Source organism: Equus caballus, chromosome 13 (assembly GCF_041296265.1).
Source record: "Equus caballus isolate H_3958 breed thoroughbred chromosome 13, TB-T2T, whole genome shotgun sequence".
NCBI classification, from domain to species: Eukaryota; Metazoa; Chordata; class Mammalia; order Perissodactyla; family Equidae; genus Equus; species Equus caballus.
In genome coordinates, this window is record NC_091696.1 from 26314678 (window position 1) to 26333968 (window position 19291).

At 41.0% G+C, this 19291-nt stretch overlaps 1 protein-coding gene across 8 annotated transcripts in view; it reads left to right on the top strand.

Annotated features, from left to right (window-relative positions):
* AUTS2 (activator of transcription and developmental regulator AUTS2) overlaps positions 1 to 19291 on the top strand; it is a 1156658-nt gene that overhangs the window by 900628 nt on the left and 236739 nt on the right. The window lies entirely within an intron of this gene.

Sequence of the window (19291 nt, forward strand, 5' to 3'; positions counted from 1 at the left end):
GACACAGAAAAGAGGGCGACAAGCATAGAGCAATATCTGTCACACTTGTGTGAAGAATGGGCAAGTTCAATTATTTGATTGATATCTTCTCACAGGATATAGTGAGTTATAAAAGAATCTAAATTATTTTTCTCTTTAAATTGAAATGTTGAGGTGTGGCAGCAAAATTTCCAGAATCTTCTAAGACAAGCCAGAGTCATCTTTTTCTGTTTTTAGATTTACATGACTTGTTTTATTGTAGAACTGTCAGAAAGGATGAGGCATATTTTGCTCGTTAACTTTCATTGTCATCAGGACATCCCAGTAATAATGCAGTGTTCATGGGTGTATACTTATCTCCAAACTAATCAAGTTGTGTACTACATTAGTGATGTACAGCTTTATGTATGAAAGGAAAATAACGCAGTTGGAGCTGTGTCGAAGGCTCCACCTGAAGAGATCAACACACTGGAGCAGCTGGGAGATTTTAAGAGAGTTAGCAGACCCTGAGTCTCAAGCTCCAGTGACTCCTGCTTCACCAGATGGCATCCTTCTTCAGTGGCTCTACAGTGCCCCGCTCTGGGCCTGCAGCCTATCAGTGCTCACTAAATGACAATCATTATATTTTTATTTGTTCATTCACCTCAGGGGAAACTACCAAAGAGCTGAATTTTAAGGACTACCTTTTTGGATGAGAAGCAGAAGCTAAGTGGAACCAGGTGGGGGATGGCTTCCTCCCGGGGTCCTTTTTACCATTTTTCCCAGAGTAGAGATGAAAATGAAGTTTATGTGAGGAATGCTATCTTCCCAACAGCAGCTCCAAGCGATAGACCCAGGACAGGTTTCTAAACAGCTGTTATTCAGATTCGAGGCAGGGACTTGATATATTGCTCCCATTAGAACGTGTCCTGATGGAAAGGGCCTGCACTTTCTCTGGGTCCCCTCTGAATTAAACAATGGGAGTATTTTAAATTGAGGGTCCTAAGTGTCAGCAAGATGGAGAGCTTTGCCTCTTGATTAAAAGAGGCCTGTAAGTTACTTAGGAAGTTCTTGCCAGCACAGATTGCATGTGGCTCTTCTGAACCATTGTTATACCCACGGTAAGTCCAGCTGTTGTCCTGAGGAGAGAGTAGGCTAACCAAGACTGAAAATGCAGCTGGAGAATTTGAATCACACACTCCGAGATCCTGCTGACCATACAGTTTGGGGATTTCTCTCCAAATTGTCCCCATGGCAGGGATCACATAATCCTGGCAGGCTGGGATGGGACATTTCCATTTCATAACATGTTTGTGTTTGCTTCAGTATCAGTAATGTCTTAGTTACTTATCAGGTTAATTACCAACCCCTTCTTTCCAGTCTTAGAGTAAAAGTAATGCTGCAAGACCAGGCGCTATCCTCGACACTGGTGTCCTTCCTGGCACCTGCTTTCTATGCACCACATTTGAGAAACACTGGCGGATGACTTGGCCCCAGAGCACTGGGGCTGGGGAAGCCCCTATAGCCCCAGGTGCAGTCTGGAGTCCAGCAGAGTCCCTTGAGTGTCCCTGGACCAAAGATAATGGCGCAGGAGCCAGTCACGGTCACAGGGGAAGGCTGCAGACTTTCCAAGAATGAGAGGAGAACAGAAGAAGAACAATGGGGGTAGGAGCTGGTGAAGAGGGAGAGAGCAGAGCCTAAGCAGCAGTAATGAGGGCGACAGCGTCTGGTGCAAGAGGCGACAGATGTCTCTAGGTAGGTGCCCTTATGGCAACTCTTCTGGAGAGAAAGGAAAATCCCAGTAATATTAACAGGGCTACAACAAATGAAAATCAGAAAATAAACAGATGGAACATGCCTCATAGTTTAGCTTTTAACATCAATAATTCTGAATCTGCAAGTGAATATGGCTAACTGTAGTTCCAACCATCTGCCTTTCACTTTAAGAAACTGTGTGGAATCCTCTCTCCACCAAGGGTTGGGGAGGGGAGGCAAGGGAGGGAGGAAGAGGGAAGAAGAATCATTATTCTCAGCTGTCCTGTCAAAACAAACATGTGATCGCGCTTGTGGAAAGGTCAAGTGCAGATGGACACCATCCATCTCTAGAGACTGAAGTCAGCAATCCCACACTGCTCTTTCCAGGCTTCGAAGGACCCCTTCTGGCTGCCCTTCTGACTTCAAGTGTAAGCACCTTAAAGGCAGGCTCCATGTTCTTCTCACAGGCTGAGATTTGACATCCAGTGTCTAACCTGTATAAGAGAATAGCTCAGCTAAATAAATGCATTGTGCATCCCAACCCCTGCTGAGTCATGATGAGTTCTCCTCTAGGTCTTTCAAGAATTTTGGAGGCTCAGCTTGGTCCCAAACTGTGCTGTGGCATGTGAAAAAGCTGGGAGAGGATAGAAAAATGTCATCCTGCCACAGTGAGTTCAAATCTGGTGGAGCTGGAATCTCCAAGGCAGAGGACTGCTGATTCTGAGTGAGCTCCAACCTGCATCACGCCTTGTCTTTATCACCCACTTTTTAAAAATTAACTTTTTATTCAGAAGGCAGTATCATACAACCTTAAGGAAATAAATTTAAATGGCAAATCACCCACAAACTCAATGTTAGCCTGTTCTACCTGTGGTCCCTTTTCCTAGACTAATCTGAGAATCAGAATAAAGCTTTTATCACTTGTAAATTGTTTCATCAAGAATACTGCATCTGAGGTGCAGATGAGTGTGTAATTCTTTTTTGTTTTTTTAACATGACATCAGCTGGCTTTTTTATTGAGCTTTCCTGAACATTAAAAAAATAGATAACTAAAACATAAAAGCCAACCAAAAATATCTAAGGGCAGTTCTGAAAAGTGTGGGTGTGCATCCATGTGCATGCATTGCTCAGATGGGTGTGCACGTGTGTGTACACACATACAAAAGGTATTGCAAGGGCTGTTAATTTTTTAAGTGTTGACTACTGTTTGTTCATACCCCAGTGGTGTTAACAAGCAGTAGATTGTTAGTGACAATCTCACTCTCTCCAGCACTTAGAGCAGAAGGCTTGATTTCATCGAAGAGCTGTCATTTATTATTCTGTTGTGCAATTCCAGGGGGGTAGCTAACTGATCAAGCTCTGGCTCCCGGGAGCAGAGAGCTTTTTTTTTCTGTTACGTCTAAATCCTCAATACAAATTGCAGTATTTCTGGACTCCCAGCGGGACCCATTAGAGCCTGTGGGGCATTAACGATCATTAATAGTGCTGTCAGAAAGAGAGAGGGGGTTGGGAAGGGAAGGAAGAAAAGGGAGGGAGAAAGGAGGGAGAGGAAGGGGGTGCCAAAGTGTAGCCAGGCAGTTGTGTAGCTTTGTCAGAAAAGGAAAATTAGCACATCTACTTTGCTCATGGTACCCAATGTTTGATGTTTGCTTTAGGCACCTTTAATTATGTAGGTTAGCAGCAGCCAGCTATTTATTTCTATGTATTAAAATCCTTCAATTGCCTCAAATTCTTTTCTCCTTCTGCGTCCTTTCCCCCACCTCCCCAACATCTTCCTCTCCCCAAAAGTCAGTCTTGAATCTCCAATTCCAAAAATGAAACAGAAGGCGACTAAGAAAATGTGAGTGGGGGGGAGTGACTCCCTTCAAAACAGCACTTGCACGCTGCACGGACATTACAGCCGTAATTTATGATCTCGCCTGTGATATCCCATTAACTGTTATTCCTTTTTAAGCATTTAACTATATAGTAATCAGGTAGAAATGTTTTAATCACCTTCTAACTAGCTTACTTACCAGTGCTGTGGAGAAAGAGCTACATGTTAATTAGGATAACATGCTAATGTTTGCATTTTAAGACTACTACTGTTTTAAGCAAGGGACATCTGATTTGGGGCCTTGTTCAGGACTGAAGCCTCTTTGAAGAATCTTCCTTCTCTCGGAATCCCATGTCTATACCAGGCTGACTCGCCTTTGCCTCCTTATGGTTGTATGTTTTTCTCCTATCATTTCATTTTCCTTTGAATCTCGGATTCTTGAAATCTGATCTTCTATATCCATCGTGTTCCCAAACCACAGAAAGGAATTCTTCCACAGTAATAACGAATAGGTGTGCATTACATGTTCGTTCCTTCACTCATTCCAGCATTGCATGCCTATGAAGTACCAAACACTGCTGGACACAGGGAATGCAGTGGAGAGAAGAAAAAAACCACAGCATCATTCAAGCCCTTGTGGAACTTCTACTGTGGCGGGAGAGACAGACTGCATTCAAGAGTCCCACGAAGTCATGTAGAACTGTGGTGTGCGGGAGAGGCGTAGGGGCCGTGAGAAATTGTAATAAGGCATTCTGACCCAAGGAGGAAGGTCAGGGAAGGGACAGTTGGGTGGTATAAAGGAAAAACAGATTAGTGACTACTTTGTTCCAGATACCATGTTCAGTGTTTTTCCATGAATTAATTCAGTTAATCCATACAACAACTCTAGAGCATAGGAAGGATCCTCCAGTTTACAGATGAGGAAACTAAGGTTTAGAAGAGAATGAGCTACCTGCCTGGTCTACAGAGTAAGCCCACAGCACAGCTGAGAGCTTGACCCTTGGAAGGTAACTATTCTGTCTTCTCTTTTCCACCTCTTTTGGCATTTTTGAGCCCAGGTCATCAAGGCTGGTTGAACTGTTTAGCTCTTACCAAGGCCTCAGAGTGATATGGGTACTGTGCACATGGCAGAGACAAAGGCCTAGCTTGCTGCTGGCTTCCCAAATCAGGCAAGACAGATACAAAAGAAGTGAGTAGAACCTTCAGTCCACAATCTCTAGTGTGGAAGAAATTCCACATTTCTTTGCTTTCTTAAATCAACTTCGTTTTATACTTGCAGCAGCACCCAAAAGGGCACTTGAACTTAAGTCGTTCCTGGTACTACTTTTATCCTCACAGTTGTGTCCAGGTTCTGTGTCTTACCTATTGCCAAGGATTTGGAAGGTTGGAAATCCTCTAAGCTTTATGCCACCCAGCTCACTACTGGGACATCCCTCGTCCCTATCCATATGAACACACCAAGAGCCTGGTATGGCTGTTTTCTGGGGTCATTCTTCCTCCTGTGGACTGCCCCCAAACAGGCCTGGGTCCTTGATACTCTGAGAAGAGCCCACTCTCTGCCTCTCCATCCTAGGTGAATCTTCTTCTAGTCTTAGTAAAGCCTTTCCCCACATCTCAACTAGAATTCTTTCCTCAAACCTGATCTTCCCCATTTAACTACTATAGATTTTGGTGGTCTTTAAACTCAGTGCCAGAATCATTAGCAACTGAAGGGAAACTAGTTTCCCTTTCCTCTAGGATAGAAGGGGCTTTAGTAACCAAATATTCCTAGAAAGTATGAGCAAACATTTTCATTCCTTGGTTCCAATAACACAGTGGTTCCAAAGTGTGGTCCAGGTATTCAGTGGAGAGGGGTCCCCAAGACCATTTCAGGAGTTCCACAAGGCCAAAACTACTTTCATTATAATAAGACAGTATTTGCCTTTTTCACCTACTCACATTCTCTCACAGTGTACAGTGCAGTGTTCCAGACATGTGATTGAAACAGACTGAATGCAAAAGCAGATATGAGAATCCAGCTGTCTTCTACTAAACCAGACATTAAAGAGATTTGCAAAAATGTAAAACAGTGCTACTTTTCTCATTAATCTTTTTTTGTTTTGGAAAATATAGTTATCTTTGATAAAAATGTGTTGTTTTTTAGCATGTAACAGGCTTATTGTTATTTTAAATGAATTAATAAACATTTCATAATTTTTTCAGTTTTAATTTGTAATAAGATAACTATCAGTAGATATAATACATATAAACAACAGCTTTTTGGAAACCCCTCAGAAATTTTTAAGAGTATAATAGGGTCCCAAGGCCAAAACATTTGAGAATTGCTACAGTCCAGCAAAGAAAGGGTAAAAATCCCAACAGTCAAATTTCCATGGGAACCTGGCCTTGCCATATTGACTGTTTCCAGTGTGGATTGTGTCATCCAGGGAGAAGAGCAGTTATTTAGATATTTTGGTCCTGCCTGCCTTTTTTTTCTTTCATCAAATTTGAAGAAGCCCTTAAAAAAATAGCCCCTTAAACCCAGGTAATCACACACCCCAGTTTCCCCGGGACAGTTCCAACTTAGGTATGTCTTTTGCCCTGGCATAATTATTAAGAGCTCTGCCTTCGAGGCTCAAAAGCATCCCAGTTTGATAAATTATAGGTCAGCCTACCTGAACCCCCCTCAGCTTCATGAGCTTATAAATGACAAACTAGGATACCAATCTTTATGTATTTCAGAGAGTTAAGAAGGTACTCCATTTGGATGGATTAGCAGGGAGGTGGCAGGCTGCATGTGTTTATCTGTGGCCTTCCTCATCCGCCTCTGAATGTGGCGTCCATGTTTATCTCAGCTGGGCACTGGGCACTCGGGCATTCACTGTCAAGGTGGTGGTGAACTAGTGGGTCACATGCTCAAAAAGCGCAGCTGCAACCAGCGCTTCAGATGACCCACACGTCCATTTGATATTGGCGACATGGAGGCGTTTGCTGGGCTTTTTATGGACATTGCTAAGCCCGCTGAATCTAAGATTTCAAATGCTGTTTTGAGCTACTTGATACAGAGGTGAAGCCAGACTACTTGGAGGGAAGTGTGAAATTCTTTGGAGTTCTTCAACTCACTTGTGACTCTATAAAAATTATCCCGGGGTCAGAAGCAAGGAAGATGCTTCAAGGGCCCACCTGCCCTTGCAGATCAGGGGGCTGAGGCAGGCTGTGGGACCCTCTTTCCTTCTCACTCCCCAGTAGGAAAGTGTCCACTGCTTTGCATAGTGTTAGTTTACATGATTTGGGGTGTACTTTAAATGCCCCCCTCCCCACAAAAGGCCAAGATCCTTGTTAAACAGGAAACCCCTCTCTCTTAGGTTCTGGGCCCAGGAGCATAGAAACTGAAATTCTTGTTTATTGACCATATGGTTAGCTTTCCAGCTTTGTGAAGCCATAAATCTTTGGTGGAGGTGTAACCCAGCAGAAATGTCCCCAGAGGAAATAATTTCCCTTGGCTTTCCCTCTTGTTACTTTCCAAGACTCACTTTTTTTTTTTAACCCATGCCGCTTTTGATATGTACACGTTAGTGAGTGAAGTGATGGGGGGCCAGGGGAGGTCTTGGACAAGTGAGCGTGGCAGGGATCTGTCAGGCAGATCCAACAGTTCCCACCACATTCTGAGAGCTCGCAATTTGGCTTTTGCTGGTGCCAGCAATTACAAAAGAGGCCTACTCAGCTTTAAGCACTCAAGTGTTGATGGACAAAGTGCTAGTTTAACAGATCTGTGTAATGGGAAACAGGTGAATAAATACAGGATTAGGGAGCCCTTCACCGTAACACCCTTATTATCACGTGTTATGTGGGGTTTTTGCCTCCATTTGACACCTTGGTCGTGTAAAAATGTTAAGTAACACAACATGGAGGAAAGCCTTCATAACAAAGCATTGAAACAATTAACCAAGATTTATAAAATCTCTGGGTAGTAGTGGTCTGTCAACCAAAGTGGCTATTTCTGATTAGATCCACGGCCTCCTAAATGAATAAATAGCACAGCCCAGGAGCCACAGCCTCCATAAGAGGCACAAATACTTTCCGTAACTGAAGACGGCAAGAGCCTTTGTACAGGCAAAGAGAGTGAGGATGTAATAAGGGGGCAATTTTGAGTCTGCCAAGCCTGGAAGGCATGTTATTTATCCCCCTGACCCCAACACCCAAAGCAAACCACACTAATGAAGCTTACTCCACTCTTACATGGTTGCTGTAATCCGTATTTTGCTCCTAGGAAAGTGCTTTAGTCCTGGCCTAACCCCCTTTATTAAAAGGAAGCACTATTGCCATCAAGGTCATCTACTCTCCCTTTGAATTGCCCTATAATTGATTGACTAAACACTGTATAGATTTGTTCTACAGTTTTTAAACTTTATATAAATTGTGTCCTCCATCCATGTCCTTTTCAAACTTGCTTTTTTTTTTTTTTGTGGAAGATTAGCCTTGAGCTAACTGCTGCTAATCCTCCTCTTTTTGCTGAGAAAGACTGGCCCTGAGCTAATATCTGTGCCCATCTTCCTCTGCTTTATATGTGGGACGCCTACTACAGCATGGCTTGCTGAGCGGTGCCATGTCCACACCCAGGATCCAAACTGGTGAAACCCGGGCCACCGAAGCAGAACATGTGAACTTAACCACTACACCACCGGGCTGGCCCTCAAAATTGCTTTCTTAGCTACATGTTATGTTTGGATGTCTGTCTATATTAGATAGAGCTCCAGTTTATCTTAACTGCTGTATATCATTTCATTATATGGATAAACCATACTTTATTGATCCTCCTGTTGATGGATATTTACGTTGTTTCACATTTTTAGTATTATGAAGAATTCCGCAGTGAACCAGCTTTCCTTTATATCCAGGTTGAGTTGGCTGGGTCCTAAGGTATGGGCATCTTCACCTTGACTTCTTATTGCTGGCTGCTCTGTTCAGTGGTTGACTCAGTTTCCACATCCTGAAAGTACCTGAGAGTTCCTTTTCACCACATCTTGCCCAACATTTTCTGTCAATAGATATTTCCATATTTGCCTTTCTGATGGGTACAAAGTACTGTCTCACTATTGTTATAATTTAAATTTTCCCCCTTATTAGTGAAATTGAGCATCTTTTCACATGTTTATAGGCTATTCAACACATTGATGTATTTTGCCCATTTTTTTATTAGCTTGCTTGTCTTTTTTTGTGTTGTCCTATAGAGTTCTTTATGTACTCTGGGTACTAATTTGTTTCAGTTTTGTGCTTTGTAAGCATTCATTATTTCTTTTATTTCTTTTGTGAAGTAACAGAAGATATAATCAAATAGCTAGGTTGGAAGCTGTAGCATAGTCTTGTATGTGATGCTCAGGAGTTCAGAGCCTCTCCTGTGGGCAGTAGGGAGCCATTGAGGGTTATTAAAGTGAATAACATGATCAAGTTTGCTTTAGAAAGAAAAGTATAGTAGCAGAATGGAGGTTGTGTTGAGGAGAGGAGAGACTAAAGAAAGATGCCAGTCAAGATGCTTTCACAAGAATCTAGGAAAGAAATAATGGATTTCACAAGAATCCAGGAAAGAAATCCTGAACCCAAACCATGGCCGTAACTCCTAGGAAGATTTCCAAGAATTTCTGGGAATTACTTGGGAATGGGATAGGAGGGTGGTGGTGAGAATGGAGAGGAGCGCTTCAGTCTGCCCTGTCCAGTTGATTCCCAGCGTTGCTTTCCTATCTTGCCTTAGTGAGGGTGGTTTCCACCATCCCTTGGATACCCAAGTCTACTCACCAGGTTAGAAACTTGTTGGGTCCTTTATGCCCAGTTAGGTTTCCCTTGTCCCACTGGGACATTCTGCCAATCATTGACAGATCTTAATTCTCCCTTTGGCCCTCACTTGTTCCCTTCATGCCACCTTGTCTCCCTCTCCTGTTTCTCCCTCTCTCTCTTTTTTTAAAAATTTTATTTCCCATTTTAAATCTTGAACAGTATAATACAATAAGCATTAAATCATGCAAATTGGTCTAGGTTACATTTTGAAAAATGTTAAGAGGAAACTGTTAAGAGACCAGTTTCTGACAGGCAATGCATTTTAAAGTTGAGGGATTTGAAATATTTCAGCAGTGGACCTAAAACAGCATTATAAATTAGTTCAACTTATCAGCCCTAAACAGAATTATTCATCTTCCAAAAGGGTATTTCATGGCCGCTGGGCCCAAATGATCGCTCACCTTCATTTTTGCCCTGCTCTAAGGGTAGGTCTCACTTTACTGAATTCTCCTGATTCATTACTCTGTGTTACTTTATGAATTTTTTATCAGCATTTTAATAGCTCTTTCAGATGATTGAATGTAACTGATTCTTGTAGCAGAACACTGATTGAACAGAAAGACAGTAATGTATGTCGTAGGGGTTAGCTTCGAGCCAAGCATCAGAGTTTTTTACCTTTAAGATGTGCCTTTTTTCCATCTCAGTAAGAGTGTCTGCAGTTAGAAGGAGCCCCTCCCTCCTCCTCCTGCATACCTGCACCTTGCTTCTCCAGCAGGATTTGAGAAGGAATCTGCCATTTTCAGTTTCAGGCTCGGAACTGCAAGCAAAGAGGGGGAAAAATAGTGTGGGCCTGAAACATCTCCTTTTTGCCCATCAAAAGTATGAAATTGCGGGATCGCCATGGTGGCTATGTGGTTAAGTTCATGCACCCCACTTCAGCGGCCCGGGGTTTTGCCAGTTTGGATCCTGGGCGCAGACATGGCACTGCTCATCAAGCCATGCTGAGGTGGTGTCCCACATAGCACAGCCAGAAAGACCTACAACTAGAATATACAACTGTGTACTGGGGGGCTTTGGGGAGAAGAAGAAAAAATAAATGAATAAATAAAAAGATTGGCAACAGTTGTTAGCTCAGGTGCCAATCTAAAAAACAAGTATTGAAATTGTTACAATTTCAGAATTTCTTAGGATAAGAGAAAGACATTAGACTTGCTCAAACCAGTGAGAGGAGAGGCTGTGGGAAGAACATTACAATCTGAGCTGAGTGTGAATCTTGGCTGTCACTTACTTGCCGTGTGACCTTGGGGAATTCATCCCATTGTCCTGCGTTTTTTCACTTCTCTGTAGATCAGAATAACCTACCCAGAATAACCCAGAATAACTTTCCAGTTGTGAGGATTAAATGAGAAATTATGTTTAAAAGCCATAGGCAATATTTGTTGCATATGAGTAACATACATGAAAGCACTTTTAAACTTTTAAAGCATTGTACAAAAACAAGTTATTAATATAAGCCAGAGTGATGCTTGAGCAGCAAGGGAAGACTTCCACTTACAATACAGTCATGTGGCACTTAACGACAGGCATACGTTCTGAGAAACATGTTGTTAGGGGATTTCATCCTTGTGCGAACATTATAGAGTACACTTACTCAAACCTAGATGGTATAGCTTACTACACACCTAGGCTATATGGTGCTAATTTTATGGGACCACTGTCGCATATGTGGCCCATCATTGACCAAAGTGTTATTATGCGACACATGGCTGCTAAATTGAACCATATGAAATTGCCATTTTTATCGATCAAAAATGGTCAAATATCAGCAGTTCCAAATGGTTTAACCTAATATTTTTGTATTGTTTGATCATATATTACTTTTGTGATTAAAATGAAAAAAATTGTGGGAGATTTGTGTTTGGGGAGTTAGAGGATTATATAGCTATAAGAGACCTTACAGATAATTAAGTGCAATTCTGTCCATAGGCGAAAAAACTGAGGTCCACACCACACTGGTAATAAGTGGTAGATGAAAGAAAAAACCCAGTTCTCATTCCTAAATCACTGGGCTTATGCACTACATCACACAGTCTCACTGAGTATGGGATTTCTTCACTCAGCAAGTTTGTAACAGAGCTCAGAAGATAATCTAGTTCCTCTTAAGCCTTGACTAAGACTCTTTCTTCTGTATCTGCTGAGCTCTGTAAAGCATGCAACCCTAGGTAGGTCCGCAAGAGGGCTCCCTTGGCAACTGATTAACCTAGAATGGCAATGAGAGACAAGTCACAATGAGTTTTAGACCTTGGTACAATGGGTTTGATGGTATCAGATGAGTGGACTCATGCCTGAATCTTAGCTCACAGATCCCAGCCACTATTTGATGCTTCATGTCTCTTCTACCTCAGAATCCTAGGTGGGGTTGACAGGAGTTAGCAGAGAATCTACAGGAGAACCAACTAGAGTACTATGTTGCTGGGCATCTTGCATATGATCTGTGTTCAGTTAAGTTAATGACAGGGCACTATTGGCTGGAAGAGGGCTCCTTTAATAGAGTAAATACCTCCTAGATAGAGTAATCTAGGAAGTTATCATAAGGGATGTTGTATCTAAACTGAGACCTGAATGAATGGAAGAAGGCAGCTCTAGGAAGAGGTGGGGAAGAGGGTTCCAGGCAGAGGAAACAGCAAGAACAAAGGGCCAGAACAGACCCATGCTCAGCATATTTGAGGAACAAAATAGAGGCCAGAGAGGCTGGGGCCTGGTGACCTAGGAAAGATCCGGCCACAGGACCAGATCAGATAAGGCCTTTTAGGCCACGTTAACAGGCTTGGATTTTATTCCAAATGAAATGAGTAGCCACTGGAGGGCTTTGAGTGCACATGTGCGTGGGTGTGGGTGTGTGTGCAAGTAAGAGACAGAGAGACTTGATAGTATTTATTTTTGGAAATATTACCTTGGATTAGGCAAAGATTACTTAGCTATGACACCAAAAGCATGCACCATAAAAGAAAAAAAACTGATGAATTGAGCTTCATCAAAATTGATAACTTCTGTGCCTCAAAAGACAACAATAAGAAAATGAAAAGACAGGTCATATACACTGGGAGAAAATATTTGCAAACCAAATATCTTAGAAAGGATTTTTATTGACAATATACAAAGAAGTAATTGAATTGTACACTTAAAATGGGTCAACTTTATGATCCGTAACTTACATCTCAATAAAGTTTTAAAAATAGTCCACTCAGCCAACAACCTCTTTTGGCAATTAAGATTCCTTACCAACTTCTTTCTCTGACCGTCCTCATGGGCAGCTGATGTCGAAGTTGGTTAAAATAAGTAGAATGATATACAATGTCACTAGCTTTCTGTCTCCTCACGCAAATAACAACCTCTCTTAAGTCTCAGTTTTTCACCTTTTGTAAAGCAGTGCTAAGATCTGTACTCCTTCCCTAAGTGAGTTGTTGGGTATGGCATATGAGAGGTGAAGCTTTTCATAAAAGGTTTTGTTTTTGTTGAGCTGTTACGCCTACCCTTGAGCTCTGAGACTTATCTTAAAGTTAGTTTGCCATGGTTAACATTTATTTATGATCTCTATTAAATTCTAATTGGGTTTTAGTGACATTCAGCCATAACTTCTGTACATTTTGTGATAGACTGACTGGTTTTAAGCACTACAGCTGTTCTGGGAAGAAAGGATGTGGCATTCACCCACCATTAATTGCATTCAGTACATTTTTAAAGGATGCAGGACCAGATTCAAATCTCAGAGGGGCTCTGTCTTTCAAAGGTGAGACTTTTTATGAAAAAAAGACGTTAGTCTTATCCTTTCAATAGTTGTTCAACCCAACAAACTTGAAACTTCCTTGAACTAGAGTCTGTCCTTCATCTTCTCATGGGCATGCCCTCTCAACATCAGGGCTCCTCATCACCTGGTTGACACCACCATTTTTAGTTGATCCTTGAGGTTCACACTATTTTCAGTTAGGAAAAATATGTGGAGTAGGTGTAAAGAAAAAGCAAACAGGGTCAGTAAAGACTTTTAGTGTTTAGGGTTTCCTTTCTAATGGGAAAAAGTCCCTAAGCAGTAATGGTCTGTGAGAGAAGGGGTCTTCACTACCTTTTCCCTACTACCCCTTCTTCAGTCATACGCTCTGACCACATAATTTAGCAGAATTATGAAAATCAACAATAAAACCTCCCTGATCTTTAGTCAACTTTCATATAACTTTTCCTCTGTACCCTGCTTCCCCAAAATGCTATATTTCAACCCCACAATCCTATTAAAGTACATATTATAAAAAATAAGCTTACAAGCACATTTGGAGACTGAGTTTTAATACAAAAAAGGACATTACAATAAATTTAGTTTAGGCTTTGCCAGACTGTTTCTAAGTGTTCATTGTTATATTTCACATTAAGATGTTGACGTGAACAAGGAAGCAAATAAGAGTATGGTGACTCATGTATTTTATCAGCATTTCACAGAGAAAATATCTGCCCAAATGGCTATATTTTTATTTACTAAATATGACGTTTAACTTCCATTCATTTCCTGCCCACCCTTCCTTCCATTTATGTATTTTTCAGGATTGATATATGACTTTTAGAGATTGAGAAAGTGAGCAGTTTCTGTCATTAACTTAACTGGACACAGATCTTATACAAGATGCCCAGCGTATTAATATTGATATTAATATGATTATTATTTTTTATTTCCTTCACAAAACTTACCACTTTCTAGGATTATTTTGACTTTTTAAAAATGTGTGTGTGAGCTCCGCAAGGGCAGAGCTCTTGTCTGTGTGCCCACTGCTCCTTTCCTGGCACCCAGAATAGCACCTGAGACAAGTTGGGGGCTGAATGAGGATTTTCAGAATGCTGAATGAATGTTGAACTGAGAAGGAGTTCATAGTTCAGATTTACTATTTAAATAAATCAGGGCTCCAACAGTTCCCTTTCTCCACGAATCTATCTTTATTGGACCTGTTTCATTTTGATCACTCCTGTGCTTTCTCCACACTTAGAAAGACCACACTTCTTGTGCCTCCCTCCATTTCTCAGGCAGGTGGCTCTGCATTGGTTCTTAGCCTCTTCCTCCATGGAGGTTTTTCTCCCCAATCTGTTAGGAAGCTCTTAAGGACAAAAGTTCATGTGGTCTGCTTATTCTTCTGTCTTTTCAAGCCTAGCAAATGCTAGATGTCTGGTCAGTGAATGAATGAATGAAAATACATCCCTAATCTTCACCCATGTAGCTTGAATGGAGATCAAGCCCCCAGGCTCTGTGTATTCTGCACTTCTGAAATGAGAGTTTTTGTGTGTATCACCGGCAGCTCACATAGGCATTTATTCTGAAGGCTAATGGAGATGCCTTGGCCAAGGACTGTAATGTGTGAAGTGCTGAGAGGAGGAAACATTGAAGGTAGGGATTGCATCTTGTGATGCGGCATGAAAAGCAGTCACGTCCCCGTAAGTCTCCTCATGACTGGCGGTTGGAGTGCCATCTGAGACCAAACATCTCTGGAGGTCAGATCAGTGTTTCCCAAGGGGCCCAAGTAATTTGCAGCTCTGGGATGCTGGCAAGAATCTGGGGGAAATTTCTCAAAAGCACTTAGACTCTACTGTTTTGATGATGTTGATGGTTCTTTGTTCAGTTTTTTAGCTTTTGTCAAAATATATTGCCTAAACTGTTGACTTGGACTTACCTACAATGTGTACTTTCATCTTTACCTTATACTAGATCACTTTTCCAGTGGACTTTGATTAGCTCATGAGAAGGACAATTGTTGACACCTATAGGTAGACTTTGATGCAGTGCTTTACTGTGATGCAAAGAGGGAAAAACTAAAAGTTCCAGCCTCAGATCTATAGCAATTGTTATTTTACTTTTATCATTCTCCCCTTAATTGGCCCATTGCATTTAGAGTGGGGATATCTTGCTGCAGCATGAAGTCAGATACACCGGGGTGTGATTCTGCTTTTACTGGGCATTATAACAAATTGCTTACCTTCTCAGAGCCTCAGTTTGCTCATCTATAAAATGAGGCTAGTAGGACCCAGCTTGTGGGATTATTGAGAAGATTAAGTAAAATAATGTGTGAAATATTCCTATTACAGTGCCTAGGTACATAGAAAATACAAAACAAGTGATAGCTTTATTCTGCGTATGATTATGGTTATTAGCATTATTATTTGTATGGCTACAACCAGTACTACCAAGAAGAGAATTGCCAACTCAGTAGGAACAGTATAAATGAACAGATATATACAATGCATTCTTTACTTATTTACGCCATTACCTGGTTCCATGAAAGTTGTATGATCATTTATTTTAAAAATACATCAAGTAGGAGTGATGTCAGCATCATGGCAGAGTGAGCTCTCCCCTCTAAGATACAATGAAAAGGACATCCATATTCCAACAGAGGACATCCACACAGTACAAAAGACGTCTGAGAGACCCACATAGCCATATGTCAGAATGTGGAGGTGCTAGAGCCACCGCCTCCCCAAGGAAGTTGAATGAGGTAAGAAGAGGCTTCTCTTCCTGCCCAAAGGTCGGTGACCCAGGGATTGCGTGTGGCTTCTGAGAGGAAAGCGGGGAGGGAGCAGCAGCTCTCCAAAGGAACACCATGGATCTCTAAGGTCTCACACAGCCCAGGGGGAAGCCCCCCACAGAAGTGACTAGCTATCCTGGGGGTGTCTTCATCATGCCAATACCCAGGAGAGCAGAGTGAGAAGCTTCTGGGATCACACAGGAGAAAGAAAGCGCCCCTTCCCGCCACCCAGCACCCCAGCCCAGCAGCTGGGAGCTGTCGCACAGATTGCAGCAGGCTCAGAATGTGCACCTCTTAACCCCCACCCAGTGGTGACAGGTGGAAGCAGCAATCAAATACTACCACAATGAGGAAGCACAAATCCATGCTGTCTAGCAGCATGAAAAAATATATTAAATCTCCAGAACAGAAGGAAAATGACAAGTATCCAGAAATCAATCCTGAAGACATGGTAATCTGTAACCTAAATGACAGAGAGTTCAAAATAGCTATCATTAAAAACGTCAACGAGTTAAAGGAGAATGCAGATACACAGTTTAACAAGTTGAGGCACTACTTCACAAAATAGATTGAAACTATAAAGAACAACCAATCAGAAATATTGGAGGTGAAAAACACTATGGATGAGATAAAGCAGAATATGGATTCCCTGAACAATAGAGCTGATATCATGGAGGAACAAATCAGCAACATTGAGGAGAGAAATATAGAAATGCTTCAGATGGAGGAGGAGAGAGAAGTAAGACTAAAAATAAATGAAGAAAGTCTCTGAGAAATATCTGACTCAATTAGGAAATGCAACATAAGGATTGTAGGTTTTTCAGAGGGAGGAAAGGCGGAAAATGGAGCGCAAAACTTGTTCAAAGAAATAGTAATGGAGAACTTCCTAAACCAGGGGAAAGAAACAGAAATCCACATGAAAGAGGCCAACAGATCTCCTAACTATATCAACATAAAAAGACCTACTGCAAGGCATATAGTAGTGAAGCTGGAAGAAGTCAATGACAAAGGAAAAATACTGAGGGCAACAAGGCAGAAGAAAATAACTTACAGAGGAACCCCTATCAGGCTTTCAGTAGGTTTCTTCAGCAAAAACCTTACAGACTAGGAGAGAGTAATATGATATATTCAAATCTTTGGGGCTGGCCCCGTGGCCGAGTAGTTAAGTTTGCGCGCTCCGCTGCAGGCGGCCCAGTGATTCGTTGGTTCAAATTCTGGGTGCGGACATGGCACTGCTCATCAAACCACGCTGAGGCAGCGTCCCACATGCCACAACTAGAAGGACCCACAACGAAGAATATACCGGGGGGCTTTGGGGAGAAAAAAGGGAAAAAATTAAAAAATAAAATCTCAAAACAAAACAAATCTTTGGAAGACAAAAACTTTCAGCCAAGAATGCTCTATCCAGCAAAAATATGCTTTAGATATGATGGAGAAATAAAAACTTTCCCAGATAAATAAAAGCTAAGAGAGTTCAGTGCCACAAGACCACCCCCACAAGAAATCCTCAAGAAGGCTCTCACACCTGAAAAAAAAAAAAAGAAGAAAGGGGTTACAAAGCCCTGAATTTGGAGATAAATAGATAGACAAAAATCATAAAATTGTAACTATCCATCAGAACAGGTTAGCAAATACTCACATATGACATTAAAGGTGAAAGGAAGGACAACACCAAAAACAAAGATAATCTTGTCATTTTAACCGCAAACTCACAACACAAGATGTAATAAAATGTGACAAAAACAACTTAGGAGGGAAAGAGGAAAGGGACTGAATCAGCTTAGTCTAAGGAAATAAGAGGTCATCAGAAAATGGACTATCTTATCTACAAGATTTTGCATACAAACCTCGTAGTAACCACTAAACAAAAACGTAGAACAGAGACACAAATAATAAAGAAGAAGAAAACTAAGAAATCCAGCATAAAAAACTACCTAACCGAATTGGAAGTCTGAAATACGTGGGATGGGAAACAAAGAAAATTGAAGAGAACCAGAAAACAAGTGATAAAGTGGCACTATTAAGCTCTCAATATCAGTAATCACTATAAATGTAAATGGATTGAATTCTCCAATGAAAAGACACAGAGTGGCAAGATGGATTGAGGAACAAGATCCAACAGTATGCTGCCTCCAGGAAACACATCTCAGCTCCAAAGAAAAACACAGGCTCAGAGTGAAGGGATGGAAGACGATACACCAATCTAATGGCAAACAAAAGAAAGCAGGTTTTGCAATACTTATATCAGACAAAGTAGACTTCAAGATAAGGTAGGTAAGGAGAGACAAAGAGGGGCAATATATTATGATCAAAGGGACACTCCACCAAGACATAACACTTGTAAATATGTATGCAGCCAACGCAGGAGCACCAAAGTACATAAAGCAGCTACTAACAAACCTAAAAGGAGGCATTAACAACAACACAATAATAATAGGGGACCTCAACACTCCACTCACATCAATGGATAGATCATGTAGACAGAAAGTCAACAAGCAAACAGTGGAATTAAGTGAAAAACTAGACCAGATGGACTTAATAGATATATAAAGAACATTCCATCCAAAAACAGCAGAATACACATTCTTCTCAAGTGTGCACAGAACATTCTCACGGATAGAGCATATGTTGGGAAAAAAGGCAAGCCTCAATAAATTTAAGAAGATTGAAATAGTGACAAGCATCTTTTCTGACCATATGCTATTAAACTAGAAATTAACTACAAGAAAAAAACTGAGAAAGGGACAAAGATGTGGAGACTAAACAACATGCTATTAAACAACTGATGGGTCATTGAATAAATTAAAGGAGAAATCAAAAAATATCTGGAGACAAATGAAAATGAAAATATACCAAACCAACTCATATGGGATGCAGCAAAAGCGGTACTAAGGGGGAAATTCATCACAATACAGGCTCACCTTAACAAACAAGAAAAATCCCAAATAAGAAATCTCAAACTACCCGTAACTAAATTAGAAAAAGAAGAACAAACAAAGCCCAAAGTCAGTAGAAGGAGGGAAATAAAATTCGGAGAAGAAATAAATGCAATTGAAACAAAAAAGACAGTAGAAAGAAAGTCAAAAGAAAAAAAAGAAAGTAGAAAGTATCAATGAAGGAAAGAGCTGGTTCTTTGAGAAGATAAACAAAATTGACAAACCGCTAGCCAGACTTACAAAGAAGAAAAGAGAGAAAGCTTAAATAAATAAAATTAGAAATGAAAGAGGAGAAATTACACCAGATACCTCCGAAATACTGAAGATTATAAGAGAATACTACGGAAAGCTATATGCCAACAAATTGGACAATCCAGAAGAAATGGATAAATTCTTAGACTCTTATAACCTCCCAAAGCTGAATCAAGAAGAAAAAGATAATCCTGAATAGACCAATCACAAGTAAAGAGATTGAAACAGTAATCAAAAACATCCCAAAAAGTAAAACCAGGACCAGA